Source organism: Notamacropus eugenii, chromosome 3, assembly GCF_028372415.1.
Source record: "Notamacropus eugenii isolate mMacEug1 chromosome 3, mMacEug1.pri_v2, whole genome shotgun sequence".
NCBI classification, from domain to species: Eukaryota; Metazoa; Chordata; class Mammalia; order Diprotodontia; family Macropodidae; genus Notamacropus; species Notamacropus eugenii.
The window spans coordinates 150,616,283-150,636,925 of NC_092874.1; the positions used below are offsets into that span (position 1 = coordinate 150,616,283).

General features: G+C 33.3%; 1 protein-coding gene across 5 annotated transcripts in view; it reads left to right on the forward strand.

Moving 5' to 3' along the window:
* The window catches only part of SRPK2 (SRSF protein kinase 2), a 278,675-nt gene that overhangs the window by 177,989 nt on the left and 80,043 nt on the right, over positions 1-20,643 (forward strand). The window lies entirely within an intron of this gene.

Genomic DNA, 20,643 nt, shown 5'->3' on the forward strand with positions numbered 1-20,643 from the left:
GTAAAACAAGAAACCCTATAATAATAGGAGCACAGCAAGTAACTATTACCCAACACTTGAAATGAGCTAATTACTATGGTTGGGCATTGAATGTGCCTCATTGTTTCCTGATAGCTAAGGAACAAAGGGAAACATTTTGTATTTCAAAATTTGTTCTCTCCCTCCAAAATGTATAAATCTATAGAGAAAAGTTTTTTTCTTGGAAATAAAGTCATGGAGAGTTTTATCATTTGTTTCCTTGTATAGGGAATTGATGATAATAGTATATGTCAACTATAGTTTTTCAGAAGATGCAGAAATTCTCTTTAAAGAGCTTTCCTTCTATTAGCCTTCTTGTTATAAAGGCTGAGAGCATAATATTAATTTTCAAGTCAGTGAAAGCATTTCTGTGAGCAGGACCAAGATTAAATTGTTCAGATATGTTGTTTAATGATGCAATTTAATATGAGAGAGAATCTGTGGAATTTATAAAAATGGATAATTAACTTGATAGTTATATCCTCTAGTTCAAATCTCAGTTGTCTGAAGGAAACTTTTAATATGTACTGAATTGAAACCAGTTCATAATTGAGTTTTTTAACTTTTGACTCAAGTTCTGATTGGTGCATTATTCCAGGTCCAAGCTATTGCTATCTAGTGAGAATACTTTCTGAGTAAATGGTAGATTTGCTGATATTTTCCCTACATTTACTAGGTAATTAAGTCACTTGACATTTAAGTTTCCTCTTCTCCACCAAGTAAAAAGATAAGGAACACAAAATAAATGTAACTCTTTTATTGCCCCAAGATCAGAATCCATCCTAGTATACAGTTCACCCACAAAGTATACAGAACACATTTATTTTAATTCACCAAACATGTATTAAGTATCTGCTGTGGGCTAGGCAGTGACAATATAGATCTAACTCATAAGGAGCTTAATAACTGAAATAGGTAGGGGAAGATATGTACACAGTTATCCTGATATTTAAGGTAGTGTAAAGAAAAGTCCACACAAAGTGCTATGAGAAATTAGAACATTACAGGAAAGTAGGAGAGAAGGGGATAAGCGGGGAGGTGGGGAAGGGATGATGGAAGGGAGGGCAAATGGGAGGAGGGAACAATTAGAAGTAAACACTCTTTGGCAGGGACAAGGTCAAAAGAGAATAGAAGAAATGGGGGGCAGGATAGGATGGAGGGAAATATAGTTAGTCTTACACAACATGACTATTAAGGAAGTCATTTGCAAAACTACACATATATAGCCTATATTGAATTGCTTGCCTTCTCAGTGGGAATGGGTGGGGAGGGAGGAAGGAAGAGAAGTTGGAACCCAGTTTTAGGAACAAATGTTGAGAATTGTTTTTACATATAACTAGGAAATAAGAAATACAGGTAATGGGGTACAGAAATTTATCTTGCTCTACAGGACAAGAGAGAAGATGGGGATAAGGGAAGGGAGGGGTGTTAGAAGGGAGAGCACATTGGTGGTAGGGGCAATCAGAACGCACAGTGTTTTGAGGGGGAGGGGAGAGATGGAGAGAAAATTTGGAACTCAAAATTTTGTGGAAATGAATGTTGAAAACTTAAACAAATAACTTAAAAAAAAAGAAATTAGAAGAAGAAGAAATCAGTTTCTTTTGAGATTCTTGGTGAATTTTTTTCCAGCTTAATGAAGGTGACATTTAAATTATGACTTAATGGATGGTAGGGCCTGCTCCCCACCCCAACCCCACCAAATGGCATGGATGTAATAGAGTCCGTTTCAGGAATAGAGGGTAGTATGTTTTAATACATAGAGATTGGAGATGGCAAAATAAAAATGTGGGAAGGAGAGTAATTAAATTTGACTTGACTACTTGGTTTCTGCTTTGACTTGGAAACTCATATGAGGGGTGGAATGCAGAAGACGTAGGCTGGAAGGAAGATTGTCAGGAGATTTTTACAATAATCTACATTAGAAAATGAAAGTGCTTGAGCTTGGTTGATTTGATTATAATAGGAATGAAATGGGGAGTTTGAATGAGAAAGGCATTATAAAAGTGGACTTGACAAAGATTAGCAGCTGATTGGATGTATAGGATGAGGAACATGGATGAGTCAAACATAATTCCAATATTACAAGAATTGGTAGATAGTAGTACCATTAATGAAGATGGACAGACTTCAGAAGGGACAATTTTGGAATAATTTTGGGGACAGGAACAAGAGGATTAATTTCATTTTTGAAATGTGGAGGGACTGGAAGAATATATAGGTAGAAATATATGACAGGTAGTTGAAAATATGAGCCTGGAGCTTTGGGATTATTGGAATGTAGATACAGAAGCAGTCATAGAGGTTGGAGGAAAACCATGAGACTAAATTCAAAGGGCAAAAGGCCATCAAAATAAAGGTGTCACATAGAGTACATGAATCGCCTCTAGAGATTCATGCAGGACATTAATGCCCTCTGCAACATCTCTTAGAGATTATGAACTTTACAATTCATATACCACCCTTTTATAGGCTACCTTTATGGTTCCTCCTGTTTCTCTCCCTATTGTTGTTTTAATCTATTAGCAACTGTACAGGAGCAAAGTGTTCTCACCGACCCCCTTCTCTCTTTAACTGTCATTTCCCTTATTCCAATCCTACCTACCCTTTCACCCTGCCTTTGGTATTCCTTTTCTATAGTGATGAGACTGCCCTTCTTCCTGGATTTCTCTCTTACATTTTTCCCACCTACTTGTTGTTCAGTCATTTCTATCATATCTTCTTCTTTGTGATCCTATTTGGGGCTTTCTTGGGTAAAGTGACTTGCCCAGGGTCACACAGCTAGTAAGTTTCTGAGACTGGATTTGAACTTAGGTTATCTTGATTTTAGGGCTGACACTATATCTACTGTGCTACCTAGTTGCCTTTTCCATTTGCTAGCCCTCATCTATTCTTGACATTCCCCAAGATGATGCATAGCTGGTCATCCGAGTAAGCTAGGTTTGCTAGAATAAAGACTAGAAAGAGGTGGTGGAATTAGGTATAAAGAGCTTTGAATAACTAACAAAGGATTTTGTATTTGGTTCTGGACATGATAGGGAGCCACTAAAGTTTATTGAGTTAGAAGAATGACAGGGTTGGACAGAGAGGATATATCCTATGGAGAAGGAGCCAGCCATTCCCACGAGTTGTTTAGTAACTGCTGCCTATGGGGTAGGCAAGCCAGCCTAGCTGAAGCAGTAGGGAACTCTGAGAGATAGACATGAAGCTGAAAGTGCCAGGCAAGTCAAATCACTACCAACACCTTGACCACTATTTATACTATGACCCTGATAGAGACATCTTAGAACTCAATTCCCCCGTATCAGTGTTCCCCAAACCACCATACTTGAGGGGAGAAATCACTTTCTCACTACTGCAGCCACGAACTACTGACCAACTGCCAACAATAGGCAGGATAAGTACAGGAATTCTGGGAATAGCAGTGCCGTGCATCCTGCTTCCAATCTAGCCCTCACAGCCATCATCCAGGGAGGCGGCTTCTGTGGTGAAGGGTCCAGCCATCCTCCCCAACTCTAGCCAGTTGCTACCCACAGGGCAGATAAGCCAGCTTACCTGGAAACCAAAACGTAACAAACTGGTATTTACATAGTGCTTTAAGGCTTGCAATATGCTTTATAAGTATGGTCTCATTTTATCCTCACACCAGTTCTATCGTATTATCCCCATTTTACAGATGAGGAAACAGACAGAGAGAGGTTAAGTGACTTTCCAAGTGTCATTCAGCTTTAAATATCTGTATGCTGAATTTGAACTCAGGTCTTCCTGACTCTAGGTGTAGTCCTCTATCTACTGTACCAAATCAGCAGGCATCCAGAGCAAAACAGGAGGCCACACATGCCAGGCAAGTCAAAATACCACCACCGCCTTGGCCACCATCTCCCCTTATACCTTGATGGAGACAACTTTGTGTAGACAACTATTCGTACAGGTTCTACAGTCCCATCTGGAGAAAATCCAATACAGAAAGTTCTTGTCACCAAATCCTTGGCAGTGTCAAGTGGTTTGACATCAGAAACTATTAAGATTTTTTTCCTCAGTGGAAATGCCATTAGAAAAGAGGCATTAACATCTTCTTTGCCTCTGCACCCTAAGGACCATGGGACCTTTCCATCTGACTTGTAAATGAAATCTTTGCACATATTTTTCCTCTCTAATTAGAACTTCTTGAAATCAGTGACTGTCTTTTCTGTTTGTATCCCTAGTGCTTTGTATGTAGTATGTAAACTCTTAAAGGAAAAGTTAAATGAATTAAGAGAGAACAGTAAAAGTATAATATTTAAGGACCTCATTTTAACCCTTTCAGACCTAGATAAATATAATGAAGAAATAAAAAAATTAAGAACCTTAATAAAATTTCAGAAAATGTTAAATATAATAGACTTCTGAAGAAGATTAAGTGAGAGTTAAATAGAGTATACCTATTAATAATTTATGTATGGCAGCTTTAGAAAAATTGACCATTTTATTAGGTCAAAAACTTCAACAAATAGATACAAAAACCCAGAAACACTAAATGCATTTTTATGGACTTACACAATAAAAATTCATTCAATAAAATGCCTTTGAAGTAAAGAAGAAAAATTAATTGGAAACTAAAGAGCTTAATCCTAAAGAATGGATGAGTCTAAGAAGAAATCATGAAACAATTAATATTTCATTAAAAAATGGCAAAAATCAGACAATATACCAGAAATTTGGGGATGCAGGCAAAGTAGTACTTAAGGTAAATCTTGTCTTTAAAAACTTTCTTCTTAAAAATCCTCAGTTAAACACAAATAGAAATTCTCAACATCAAAAGACAGACCAGCAAAATTGGAAGCAAAAAAGCCAATGAATTAATAAATAAGACTTGAAACTGGTGTTTTGAAGGAAAATAAATAAAATAAATTATCTGTTAGCTTATTTGATTTAAAAAAAAAAAGGAAAACCAAATTACCAGTTTCAGAAATGAAAAAATTGAATTCACATCCAATGTAGAAGAAATAAGAGAAATTGGTTGTTAGAAACTATTTTACCTGTGTATGCCAGTAAAACTGATAATATAAACAAAATTGTTGAATGTTTACAAAAATATAAATTTCCCAGATTAACAGAAGAGGAAAAGGAGTACTTAAATAACCTTGTCTCAGAGAAGTAAATTGAATAATACATAAGTGAATTTTAAAGAAAAAGATCAAATGGATTTACAAATGATTTCTACTAAACACATAAAGAATGTTTCTAATAATATATAATATTACATAAACTGATTTAAAAAGTGAAAAATTCAGGGAACCTATCGAATTCCTTCTGTGACACAAGTATAGTCTTGGAGCCTAAACCAAAGAGTCTAAATAGGAAAAAAACCCACTATAGATCAATATCCCTAATGAATAGGACTGCAAAAATTTTAAGTAACATTTCAAGGAACCTATAGCAGCATATCACAAAGATTATACATACATGGTGACTGGGCTAAATTTATACCAGGAATTCAGGATCAGTGCATTATGGGGAAAAATGTAAACATGATTGACCATATTAATGACAAAAACAACAAAAATTATGATTATATTGATAGAAGTAGAAAAAGTGTTTGACAAGCTATAACACCCATTCCTTTTGAAAAGACCAGGAAGTGTAGGAATACACAGAGCTTTCCTTAAAGTAATTAAGAAGCATCTGTATAAAATAGAGAACCAGCCTTGTAATATATAGCTGGGATAATCCAAGAGATCAGAGGTAAGGCAAAGATGTTCATTATCACTATTAATATTCAGTATTGTGCTGGAAGTACTAGCCCTAACAATAAGAGAAGAAAAAAGAAATCAAAGGAATAAGCATAGACAAAGAAGAAACAAAACTATTACTTTCTGCAGATGACAGGATAATTTACATGGAAAATCCTAGAGAGTAAACTAAAAAATAACTGAAACAATTAATGGCTTCAGCAAAGTTATATTAGTTTTTACTGAGATTGTTAGCTGGTTTAATAAAACACACTAAACTTAAAATTTCTAACGTAATTTATGCAAACATTATTTGCATACCTTTTAATAGATTTTTTTTTGTAAATTCTTGACAAGGTTAATTCTTATCATGTTATTACTTAGTTACTCATATCAGAGGGTCGCTTCTGAAATTTAAATGCTGTTGAAGAGTTGCTGTGTTTGCTGAATAAACAACTTTTCACTTTTTTTTAACCAAATTTTCTATTTAGGAAAATATACTGAAGTTGGGGAATGATAGATATGTATTTCTTAAAATTAATGCTTCAGAATGTTTTATAGCTCCTCTATTTCTGCATTTTGAGCAATGAAGAAATATTTAGAAATATTTAATTGCCAGACACTTTGTTAATTGCTGGATAAAAAGACAAAAGTGAGGTAGTTCCTGCCTTCAAGGAATTTACATTCTAAGATAATTTTTTTATAAGATCACTGAATTTGTAAGTTAGGTTTATTATCCTAGCACCCTTTGGCCTCCTTTTATTTTAATCTCATTATTAAATCTTATTTTCTTTTTCTTCCTTTTTGTCCCTCTTCCCAAAGGTCTTAATCTGCTAGATTTGGCGTCTTTTTTTTTTCTTTTAACTCAAGTGAGAAAAACCTATACTTCCATGGGTTTTCTTTTAGATTTATGTTTTAATGTCACTGGATTATAGATTTAGTGTTTTAAGGAGGCTTCATGGTCATCTAGTCTGACCTGTTTATTTTAAATTGGAGATAACTTCGACCCAAAGATGTTCATTGGCTCTCTTAAGTAAAGGTATTTGCTTTGATTGTTCTAGTGTACTCTCTGGCCCTGGCCCTAATACACTTTTAGGGTGACTAATATGTCAGTTTTCCACAAAGGATGCTAATGTTGCCACACTGAAGAAATTTTAAGAGTAAAAATTATTTAATATTAGAGTGCATTAACTAAAGAAGTCTGTGGATATGTATACGTCCATTTTTCTGACAGTAGTTTGAAGGTAGTAAGATTAATTAAAGAACTTTTTAAAGTTTGCTTCCAGTTTGTATACTGGATTCTAAGAGCAAGAAATTTTATAGCTCTCCATTAGGATGGTCCCAGAAATTACTCAAGTATGAGTCCTGCAACTAAGTGGATTTTCCTGTTTATTTCATTAGGATAAGATGGGTTGGAGAACCTGTGCCCTTCTAGGGCCTCAAGTGAGATCCTTTTACTGAATCCACACTTCACAGAACAAATTCCCTTAATAATATAACATAGGAGAGATATAATGTAATATACAATAATATAATTTATATATCATTTATGTATATTATATATATTATACAGTGCATTACATTATGTGATAATATAATAATACATATGATATGTTACATATTATGTATATGTTATATATAATGTTATATATTATGTATATATTATATGTAAATATTATAATATTATATACATAATATATATTATATAGTTTATATGTATATACATTTATACACATACATAAATGATACATACATTTAAGAAAATTTAGGCTGAGATCAATAAAGGAGTGAAAAGAACCAAGAAATGATTACACCTGTATCAGACCATATAAATGCATAATAATGGGACATTTTAAATCCTTTTGAGATTAGTTAACCCCTGCCTAGCTACTGTTAGTGTAACAGGGACAAGATTTCTGGGCATCTGTTGCCTTTTGGTTCAGTTGAAAAGTTTTAGAAGGGGGCTAATGAGTTGGAAAATAAGAGAAGATGGACACGTATAAGCTTTTCTGTTCCATATGTAGTCTCCATACCCACCTGATTTAATGGAAGCGATGACCCTAAAAATCAAAGTAGGAGAAAACAGATTGGAATTTTCCTAAAAGACTTCAAGGGTTAGGGTTAGAGAACTTAATTTTAAGTCTCCAGTTTTGAAATGGTAAATGGTTTCTTCCCAAGAGGGGGAGAAAGCTGGGTCCATATATAGGAGAAAGCTGTATGTTTTATTGGAAATATCACTGAATTGGAAGTCAGACTGCCTGAGTTTCAGTCATGACTTTGTTAATTACAATTTGTGTTATCTTAAGAAAGTTACTTAACTACTCTAAGATGTATTTTCTTCTTTTGTAAAATGAAGAAGTTAGGCTATATACCAGATCATCCAGAATTCAGAGTATGAGCTTGTTCTCCCAATGAAAAGGGAGAGCTAAAGGAACAATAATAATAGTATAGTCATATTAATGTGAATAACAGTAAATAGCCTACTTTTCATGAAAACTCTATGATATTAATATTGCTTGTGTTTTGAGGGGAGTGAACTAAATGAGGTACCTCTAAGGTTTCTTTCAGATCCAAATCCTATGATCTCTAACATAATTTGAGTTTCTTTCTTAGTTCTACATTTTGTACCTGTAAATTTGCAAAAAGATCTCTCATTCAGTCTATTTGGGTAGATTAATTCTTATTTGTTGCTTATACTTTAGAGCTGATAGAGCTTACTTTCCACATTGTTTTTAATCCCCTTCAAGAAAACTTCCATCTCTTTATCAAGGAAGCAATTTTTGTTAAGTAATATCTACTAAACATTACTACTTTTTACATGCATGTTTAAGAATTCAAATCTAAAAAAAAAACAAAACTGTACCAGAATGTTCTGTCTCCTAGTAATAGAAAGTTGTTTTCTTTATACATAGTTACATACTTTTTGAGGTGGAGGATGATGTTAGAGAGATAATCCAAAACAGCTTCATTCTACAGACTTTGTATGCATCAACAAATACGTGATAAGTCTGTGATTTTGTCAGTTATCAATACATTTCAACATTTATCTGTAATCTAGTAGATAGAGTTTCATGACTCTGAGAGAAGTTAAGTGACTTGCCCATCATCACACAACTTGTATCAGAAACAGGCCTTCCACATTTTAAATGCAGCTTTCTATCAACCACAGTGTAGTCATTACACTATGGCTGTTTCTTTCTTATTAACCAGATCTTATTTCAACCTCATGATAACTCTTTGAGATAGGCAGGAGAAGTATTTATGACCCTCATTTTACAAATAAGGAAACTTAATGCTGAGAGATGTGAAGTATTTTGCTTAAGGTCATCTTTATAGCAGAGTTAAGATTTGAACTCAGATTTCCAGTACAGTACTTCATAAGCTAAACATTAACCATTCATTTATATATTCAGAATCCCCCTTCCCCCTCAGTGGTGTAGAACCATGTGCCAATTTCAGTAGCAAACAGCCTTATGCTTATTATTCCTGATCATTGAATGTGTTTGTCATAAGAAATTCCTAGCTCTTGCTGGCTCTTGTTCTTTAATGCTTAAGCTTCTGATATTGAAAGTAAAAAGTAGTCTTAATTTTGAGTACCCAGGAATTTATTAGGAAAGCAAAAACATATCTCATTTACATGGCCCTGGAAAGGATATCACTCATATGGCAATATAGAATGAGTGTTCTTTTATTCACCTGATAGATTCTTTCTCTTCATAGGGTTACAGGATTTTAGATTTAGATTTAGAAATGACATGATTTTTTGAGGGACATCTTTTCTAATGAGGACTGGAAGATCTGAGTACCAGTGGCAGGTCACCTGGAACGAATTCGCGAACTCAAGCATTATTGAGGTCAAGGTAAAGGTTTATTATGCTTTTCACTGGACAAGAGTTCTTAGGGAACCTGTAACCTTAGAGGGGTATAGGTAAAGTTTATGTAAGATATTCTATATGAAGCATGTGCCAAATATGCTAATTATGTGATTCAGGGTGGGATTAGGGAGTGGTTAAGCAGTGGTTCTTGAAGGAACATATGCTTTTGGTATGTACTGCAAAGATATTTTACCCAGAGTTCATTGGGAAATAGCCCAAGAAAGGGCTACATGGAGGTGCAATTTTAGGCCTTGAAACATCACTAAGTCAGCTAATGATCAGGGCTGGCTCAGAAATACCAGGTTGTTCTCATCAGTGTCTTGTTAGATAAGATAAATGTAAGGGACTATACATATGTCTAAGTCGATGATACATATGATTTGTCAGTGAGTAGTAAATGTCGTTTTGACTCAGTGCACAGCCTGTTCAGTCAGTACACAACTGGTTCAGACTAAGTTCTATAGGGACAACTGACTGTTGTATCAGGAAAGGGAGATAGTGGTTGTTGGTGGGGCAGGCTGTGTCCTTAGCCTGGGGAAAACTGCCTGGGATAGTATTTTGAGGCTAGAGAGAAATGTGATTTTAAAAGAGAAATGTGATTTTAGAATTGGGGCCTAAGCACAGGCACCAAAGCCACCCCATCATCATCTAATCACATTTTTTAATACAATAAATATTGTATTCAATAAAAGGCTTAAAAACTAATTGGAGACTAACTTTATCCTAAAGAATCGATGAGTCAAAGAATAATTCATAGAAACAAAAGGTAAATGAGAAAGCTAAGCCCCAGTTTTTACTACTTCTTCATCTTAGAAGTAGTAAACATCAGAGGTGGAATTTGGATCTTAGACGTCTTGCATTCCTTCCCCCATTCTGCCTCTTGTGCAGCTCTCAGCTACATTTCTTGCTTACTTAAACTGAAATCTAATTTCCCCTATCTCTACAAGCATAATCAATCAACAAGTATTTATCTTTGTGTTAGGCACAGTAGTAAATGCTAGGAGTACTAAGACAAAAGCAAAACAATCCTTATCCTCAACGGGTTTACATCCAGTAAGACAGAACCAACATATACAATGCCTATATAGAATAAATAAAGGCAATTTTTGAGAGGGATTGCAGTACATCTGGAAGGGTCAGGCACACTGTCACACAGCAGATGGCACTGGAACTGAATCCTGAAAGAACTAAGTATTCAGAAAGACAGAGTTGAAGAGAAAGTACAAATAGACATAGTCTTTGGAGTGTCTCATATGAAGAACAGAAACAAGGCCAGTGTGGATAGGTTGTGGAGTGCCTCAATAGTGGGAGTAATCTGTAATTAGGCCATAAAGGTGGGTTCAGGGTATAATAATATTTAAATAAATGGCAAGGTAATTATTACTTGAACCCAGAGATTATAGGGAACTAGAGCTTATTGAGATATCTGGAGTTGATTGACATGACTGATGACATGGTGAGACAATCACTTTAGAGAAAACATTTTGGTAGCTATATGAAGAATGGATTGGGTCAGAAGAGACTGGAGACAGGGAGATTAACTTGGGGGCTATTGAAGTATAGGCAAGAGGTGACAAATCCTGAATTAGGGATAGTAGCTATATGAATGGAGAGAGGGGTGTGTGTACCGAAAATGTTGTGAAGGAGATAAAAATGGCAAGATTTGAAAACTGATTGGAAGTTGATAAGTGACAGCAAAGAGTTGCGTATAACTTGAAAGGCCAGAGCACAATCTATTATGCTTTAGTGGAATTTTAAAAAGCATTGATAACAATTATTCTTTCAGATAAGTTAATAGCAAAAATAGACTTGATTAAAGAGACAGATAGGGAAACTACATTATGCTGTAAGGTACAAGATAATGAATGCCATTTCTTAACTGGTATGTACCAAATGACCTTGCATCTAAAAATTAAAAAAAAAACCAAAAAACCAGCTTCAAGGGGACACAGATAGAAAAACATTGTATAGCATAGTATAATATTGAGGGACCTGAGTTACCCCTGTTAGAGTTAAACAATCTAACCAAAATTAAAAAAGAAGCAAGTTAAGGACCTAAACAGAATTTTTAAATGGTTCAATATGATAACTACCTGGTGATTATTGAATAGGAATAGAAAGTGTATATATATTTTTCACTTCTGCATGGCACCTTTACAAAAATTGACTATGTATTGGGACATTAAAAACCTCTCATGCAGAAATATTAAACATATGTTCTATTCTCTAAGGAATAATAACAGTTGTGTTCAATAAAAGACTTAAAGGATTAAAAACTAAATTAAGAGGCTAAATAACTTCATTGTAAAGAATTGGTAAGTCAAAGAACGATTCATAGAAACAGAAGATAAAGTTTCTCATTAAAGATAATAGCAGCACTGGAAGAATAAGCCACAATTTTTAGGATACACTCAAATAGTCTTTAGGGGAAAATTTCTGTCGCTAAACACTTTTTTCCACAAAAGAGAGAAAGAAGACATTGACAGATTGGGCATGCAGTAGGAAAAAAAAACAAAACTAGAAAACGCACACATTTTAAAAATTCAATTAAACGTACAAATAGAATTTCTGAAAATCAAGAAAGAAATTAGCAAATTTGAAAGGCAAAAAATTTAATTAACAAATTTAGAATCTTTTTATAAGCTCCAATAAAATAGATAAACATAATTTGATTAAGAAAAGATTGAAGAAACTAAAATTGTTCTCATTCAAAATGAAAGAGAATTCACAATAAATGAAGAAGAAATAAAGAAAATTATTAGAAACATTTTGCCTGACTGCATGTTAGTAAAACAAACAACATAAATGAAATGGATGAATGTTTACAAAAATATAAAATACTAAGATTTATAAAATAAGAATTAGAGGATTTTGCCCAGGAAGAAAAAGAAATTGAGTAAGCCATAAATGAGGTCTCAAAGGAAAAGCAAAACAAAACAGTGGGACCAGATGGTTTTCCAAGCAAAGTCTATCAAACATGCAAAGAACAATTAATTTCAGTATTACAAAAACTATTTGACAAAATAGGAAAAGAGTGGGTCCTACCAAATTCCTTATGTTGTACAAAATAGGCTTGATACCTGAACCAGAGAGTCAAAAGAGAGAAAGCAAACCAATATTCCTAATGACACACAAAAAGTTTAAATGCAGTCTTAGGAAAGAGGCTTTGACCATGTTGGATTTATACAAGGACTCCAAAGTTGGTTCAGTATTAGGAAAACCATAAACACAATGACCTGTATTAATAACAAGAGCAGCAGAAACTATGATTAAATCAATAAATACAGGAAAATGTTTTGAAAAAAATACTACAGCCATTTCTTTAAAAAAAATACTAGAAAGTATAGGAACAAATTGATCCTTTTTAACTATGACAAATAGTGCATCTAAAAACAAGAACCAGCATCACATACGTAATGGGGATAAACTAGAGGCCTTTAAGATGATGAGTAAAGCAAGGATGTTAGTTTTTACCAATAATATGTGAAATAGTTTTGGCAGTGGTGGCTACAGCAATAAAGACCAGGGAAAAGAAATTGAAGAAATAAACATAGGCAAAGGAGAAAGGGGAAAAATACACACACACACATACAGTAGCTCAGTGGGTGATATACCTAGTGAGTATCTACTGGAGTAAGAACTCACCATCTGACAAAAATTGATGGGAAAACTGGAAAGCAGTCTCATAGAAATTAGGTTTATTAAACTCCTCTCAACCAAATACAAAGAATAGCTCCAAGTGGATATAAGATTTAGATGTAAATGATATTATGAAGATTTAAATGTAAAGGTATATTATAAAGAAATTGGAAGAGTAAGGAAGAATTTACTTTTCAAATCTGTGGGTAGAAGTAAATTTTATAACCAAATAAGGGATGAGATACAGATTATAAAATGAATAACTTTTATTTCATAAATTTACAAAAATTTTGCACAAATTCAATAAAGCTAAGACTAGAGGGGGAAGCTGTTAACTGTGGGAAAAATCTTTGAAGTAAGTTTTTCTGCTAAAAGTCTCCAATATAGTCTTCCTTCTTGATAAAGATCTTCTGATATGTACAAGGAATTGATTCAGTTCTATTAGAATAAGAGTGATTCTTACTTCAGTGGTCAAAGGATATGAACATGTAGTTCTCCAAGGAAGAAATCCAGCCCATCAACAGACATGTGAAAATACTGTTCCAAATTGGTAACAATTTAAAATACAAAATAATGCGTCTTTGAATTTCTGCCTTGCACCAATTGGATTGGCAAAGAGAATTAAAAAAGAAAGTGACAAATGTTGGTGGAGTTTAGGAAAACAGGCACTATTGGTAGAACTGTGAATTGCTCTAATCTTTTGGAAAGCCATGAAGCTATACTCAAAAAAAGTCACTAACATATGCATAGTCATTGACACAACAATAACTGTTAGACCTATGACCTAAAGAGATCAAAGAAAGACGAAAAAATCTTTTGTTTCTGTTTTTTTATTCTGAACTTAAGAAATTAAGCACTTTTTTATTTTGAAAGTGAAACAAGCATTTCCATAACAAAGTAGAATACTAAAGAGGATTATACTTAAAACTGCAGATCTATTTTGTACAACTTGCTATATTCCTTTTAAATATAAAGCAAAGTTATCCTGTAACTTTTTTCCTCCTCCCCCCACACCGACCGTTAGACACAAATATATACATAAGAATATGTGTATGTCAGTCATTTCTTTCTCTGAATGCAGATAGTATCTTCCTTCATAGAAACTTTGTAGTCAGTTTGGGTATTTGTAATAGTCTGAATGATTTGGTTGTTACAATATAATTAAAATAATATGACTTTACTGTATATGGTGCTCTCTTGGTTCTGCTCATTTTGCTCATTATTTTGTGTCTTTCCATGGTTTTCTAAAATCATCAAGCTCATCATTTCTTATAGCACAGTAGTATTTCATCATGAACATATACCAGAAGTAGGTTAGCCTTTCTCCATTTGATAGGCATCCCCACAATTTCCAGGTCTTTGCTACCATAAAGATAGTTATAAATATTTTAGAACATTTAGATTCTATTCTTTTTTTCCTAATCATCTTTGGAAATAGACCTAATAGTGATAATACTGAGTCAAAGGGTATGGGCAGTTTAATAGCATTTTGGGCATAATTTCAGCTCACTCTCCATAATGGTTGTATCAGCTCAAAGATCCATCACAAATGAATTATAGTCTTAGTTTTTCCACATCCCCTCCAACATTTTAAGTTTTCCACTTCTATTATTTTAGCCAGTCTAATAAAAGTAAAATGATACCTCAAGATTACTTTAATTTACATTTCTCTAATCAGTAATGATTTAGAGCATTTTTTCTTGTAACTAAATTTTATTTCTTCATCAGGAAGCTGCCCATTCATATCCTTTGACCATTTATCGATTGGGGAATGATTCATATTCCTATATTTTTTCTTTTTTCTTTTAGACTCAAACATCAAAACTCAAATACAGAATGGAGAAAAGAAAAAATTCACAACTTAGATATTGAAACAGATACAAAGTAAGAATAGAAAAAAAAGCATGTCATATGCATAGCAGAACATGAGAGGATACAAAATATATAATGATAAATTTTCATTTCTTGTAAGCCTGTATGATAAATAATACACATTGTGTTGAGAGCTATCTTTTCCTTGCTTTCTTATAAGTTTTCTTTTGTTCTCTGCTGTGCACTTTTTACTTTGTTCTTTTTTCTCCATCCCCCCACTCCCGAAGGCTACAATCAAGAGCAGATATGTTTAGATATAGATATTTAATACACATATACATATATATGTATATGTGTGTGTGTGTGTGTATACCTATATCTATGTTTGTCCTTGATTTTCAAAGAAAACCATGACATCAGAGAAATGATGACATGACTTATTACACTTGGTTTTGAGTGGGGGAGGGCTGTGCAAGGTCACCAACCTCACATTTTCCTCCTGAGCCATCTGGGTCCAGTGACCTGACATTCATCAATGTATCAGGATGACTAGAGATCGCCCAGGATGCAATGGGAGACATTGACGTTTTTAGGTACTCATTTAGAAGGAGGTAACACCTATATAGGGATGTAAATAGTTTGCCCATATTAAATAACAAGTTTTCTTTTTCTTTTTTTCTTCCTGCTTATCTGTTTATGCCTCTCTTGAGTCTTGTATTTGAAAATGAAATTTTCTAATGAGCTCTGACCTTTCCATAAAGAGGGTCTGGAAATCCCTTATTTTGTTGAATGTCCGCTCCTTGCCTAAAAGATTATGCTCAGTTTTGCTTGGTAATTGATCCTTGCTTGTAGTCCAACCCCGTCTGCCTTATGCAATTGATCTAAACACCCTTTTATACCCCCCTTTAATCTGTTCCCTCACGTTCCCCTCTAGAGATCCCTCCCTTTTCCTCTCTCCCCCATCCCCTTACCATTTTATTTCTTCTGAATTTAAAAGACATACTCTTCTAAATACATATATGTATTTTCCCTCTTAAATCCATTCCTGATGAAAGTAGGTTACCAGAACTACCAGCCCTACTCCATCTAATTCCTCTGTGTCAGTTCTTCCTCTCTCATTTTATTTGTATAAAATAATTATTCTTTTTTTTTTGGCTGTTCCTAAATGGTGTTATTTTTTTAAAGTCATATCATACTCAGGTCTACCTCACTCGTTCTTACAAACTACCCAATTACAAATAACAGTCTTACATTTTACATATATATAAGATAAACGGTCTGCCCTTATTGAATCTCTTGTAATCAGTCTTTGATATGTAGCTTATGTTTCTCTTGGCTCTTGAATATCAAATCTTCTATTACGTTCAGGTTTTTTTTTTTTATTTATACAAAGTCCTGAAAGTCTGACAGTTGATTAAATGTCCATTTTTTTTTTTTGCATTTAATATTAAGCTTAGCTTTGCTGGGTATGATATTTTTGGCTGGAACCCCATTTCTTTTGCTCCTCGAAATAGTGTTTCAAGATCTGTGGTCTGCTTCTAGGTCTTGTGTGATTCTAATTGTGGAACTGTCATATTTAAATTGTTTTTTCATGTTGCTATTAATATTTTATCCTTGAGCGCAGGCTTTCAGAATTTGAGTATAATATTCCTATGAGTTTTTCCATAGGATTTCTTTCAGGTGATGATCTGTGGATTTTTAAAATTTCTATTTCTCCCCTTGTTCTAATGTTTCAGGACAATTTTCTTTGATTATTTCCTGTATTATTGTGGTAAGATTCTTTTTTTGATCATAGCTTTAAGGTAGTCCAATTGTTCTTTTGTTTTTTCTTCTTGATCTATTCTCCAGATCAGTTGTTTTCTTATAAAATATTTCACTTTCTCTTCTATTTTTTCCCATTTTTCATATTTTGTTTAATTATTTCTTGATCTCTTATAACTTACTGCCTTTGCCTTGCCTGATTCTAATGTGCAACGTGTCATTTTTAATTGGTTGACTTTCTTTTCATAATTTTCTTGTTTTTCATGAGTTATTATTTTTTTAATTAATCTCTAGTGTTCTTTCTCTGTTTTTACTCTTTCTGGTTTAGGTATTTGTTTCCTAAAAGGAGTTTGAGAGGACCTCTTCTTTGCCTATTAGTCAAAATAATTTATTTAATGTTGGAATTAATTGGTCTTTAAATATTTGATAGAATTCACTTGTAAATCCATCTCGTCCTGGTGCCTTTTTGTTAGAAATTTCAATTTCTGTTCAGTTTCTTTTTCTAAAATACGTCTATTTAGGTATTCTTTACTGCTAATCTAGGCAGTTTATATTTTTCTAACTATTCTTCCACTTCACTTACATTGTTAAATTTATGGATATATAATTGAGCAAAATAACTCCTTTTAATTTCTTTGATTTCATCTCCTTTAGTGGCATATTCATCCTTTTCATTTTTAATACTAATGATTTGGTTTTCTTCTCTCTTTTTAATCCTGTTAATCAGTGATTTATTTTATTGGTTTTTTTTCATAATACCAACTTCTAGTTTTATTAGTTCAATGGTTTTCTTACATTCAGTTTTATGAATTTCACTGTTAATTTTTAGAGTTTCCAATTTAGTGTTTAATTTGGTGATTATTAATTTGTTCTTTTTCTAGTTTTTAAATTGCATATGTAATTCAGTTGTCTCCTCTGTATTTATATTGATGCTTTAATCACTTAGAGATATACATTTCACTCTGATTATAGCCTTTGCTGTATCCCATAAGTTTTGATATGTTGTCTTATTGTCATTCTCTTTAATGAAATTATTGATTGTTTCTTTGATTTGTTCTTTAACCCACTCATTCTTTAAGATTAAGTTGTTTAGTCTCCAGTTAGTTTTTTTCTGTATTTCTATGGTCCATTATTAAATATAATTTTTATTGCATTGTGGTCTGAAAAGAAAACATTTAGTATTTTTGCTTGTAGCTATAAAATTTTTATTCCCTAATATATGATCAGTCTTTGTAATGGTACCATGTATCACTAAAAAAAAAGGTATTGCTTTCTATTCCCATTCAGTTCTCTCTTGGTAGCTATCATACCTATCTTATCTAAAATTCTATTCACTTTCTTTCTTAGTTATTTTTTAGTTAGAATATCTTACGTATTAAAAAAAAATTTTAGCAGCTTTTTTTGTGGTTGGCAAAGAACTGAAAACTAAGGAGGGTGTCCATCAGTTGGGGAGTGGCTGAACAAATTTTGGTACATGTTTGTAATAGAATATAACTATACCATAAGAAATAATGAAAATTATTGGGAGAAATTGGGAAAAGTTGTAGGGAGCTGATGTAAAGTGGGCAGAACAAGGAGAACAGTTTATATTGTAACAAAAACATTATAAAGACCACCAGCTGGTCAGTGCAGTAATTAACCATGATTCCATAGGATTGGTGATTTTCTTTGCCACTCATCTTCTCACAGAGAGGTGATAGATTCACGATGCAGAATGTGATACATTTTTGCACATGGATATTGTGGGAATTTCTTATACTTGACTATACATGTTGCAAAGATTTTGTTTTTCTTTTGAATTGGTGTCTGGTAAAAGAATAAATGCTTTATCAACCAAAAATAAAATTAAATGTTGGGGGGAAAGATAGTGTCCCCAGTGTTGTGATGCTGGGTGTTTAGAAGGACGGTGAATGTCCTTTACAGTGACAGTGGAGTTCAGAAGAGAAGTGGGTTGGGTACCATGGGTACATGGGGTATCAAGCATAGGTACCAGGCAGATCAATAAACTTGATTGCTTTAATTAGGTTGTGGTGGGACTGAGTTTTTGCAGAATTTTTAAAGATCATGACAGCATTCTGCTCGTCCCTGAAAGTCTGTACTTTTGTGTGTTGGTTTATTTAATAGTTCATGTCATGGGATAAATAATATCCTCATTGCTGATCATTCTGCTGAGTGAACAGTTGGTGATAGACCATAGCCAGTCAAAGAGATGCAGAGCTGAGGGGTGGGAAGCACCAAGAAAGGAAGTAATGCCTTGTGTATGATTATCCCCATTGATCAAATTGAATATTTAAATGTGAAAAGCATAGCAGGAACAGGATGTAAATGATACATTGACTATATTGAATTCTATTACTTTACCTTTTCCCACTTACAAGTGGGAAGAGTATTTTCTTAGGGTAGTTACTAAATTGTTGAAGTAATTGAGTAATTTGGTGTTTCTAAATTTTTGGTAACTTAGCATGGTAGACTTTAAGAGATCTTTAGGATCATTTCATCTAGGCTCCTAATTTTAGAGATGGTGAAACTGAGACACAGAGAAGTTAAGTGACTTGGTCGTTATTACACAGCTAGTAGATTGGAACCCAGTTTTTGTGACTCCAAATCTAAGGCTCTTTGCATCACATACCATACCACCTTTTAATTGCTAGTTGTTCTGTAATGTTCTTTAAGCATTGTATGGGAAGGTGGCATTATAATTATTAACATTTTATTCTTATCTTCTTAAAAATGGAGTTCAGATAGAAACAGATGAGACAAGTAAGTTATCTTGCCATTATTCTTTATATTTAGTGTTTTGTAGATGGTTGCATAGGTGTATAAAATAACTGCTTTTTGTAATAAAAGGATTAGTATATACATTCCTCCTCTATAGGCTTGCTTTTTAAAAACATCCTAAATATAAAATGCCACTGGCAGTCAGGAAAACAGGAATGATATTTGCTTCATCTTTTTACCATAAGATTTTCATTTTTCCTATTTCTCTAGCTCTTTTTATTTTCATAATAGAATTGGTATTCTTATTATAGTTACTGGAATATTCCTCAACACAGTAATTGCTGTTTTCTCAATCATGCAGATTTGATAGCCTAATAATAATAAATGATATTTATGGATAATTTTAAATTTTGTTACATATTTGTGTACGTTGTATAATTTGAATCTTACTACAGACATAAGCAGTACTATTTCCATTTTAAAGATGAAATTGAGGCACAGAGAGATAAATTTACTTCCTTCTTATCATACAATTGGTAAGTGCCAGAAACTAGATCTGAATCCAGGTCTTCCTGACTCCAGATTCTACACTGTAACCACCAAATAATACTGTCTTTCTGTCATCTATCTTAAGTTAATAAATTACAGCTTAATGCCATTTATGTTTTTGGTGTTGTTCATCATTAGTTTTCTAACATATAGTTCAGACTATGATTCAAAAATAGTCTATTAATAGTCATTCATTTTTTTGTGTTCTCAAAAAAGATTTGCCTTCCTCATCCATATGTACTTAAAGCACAATATCAGCTCCTTTGAATACTGTAGAATGTTAACAGTTTTAAAAAAAAGACCTAGTCTTTTTCCTGACTTTTGAATAGACTTTTTTCTTTATTTGTCATTTTGTAAGTTTTAACTAAATCTTTAGCACATCAGTGATATTAGTGAGATTTTACGTCTGTTTGAGGCTTCATAGGGCAGTGTAGTGCTAATGCGATATTCACAGTGCCTATGATGGCTACAAATATTGCCAGCACAGTTCTGAATTTCAAAATATAACAGACTCTACACATGGAAGACAGAATGAAAACATTTATTCAAACACCAGGAAGTCA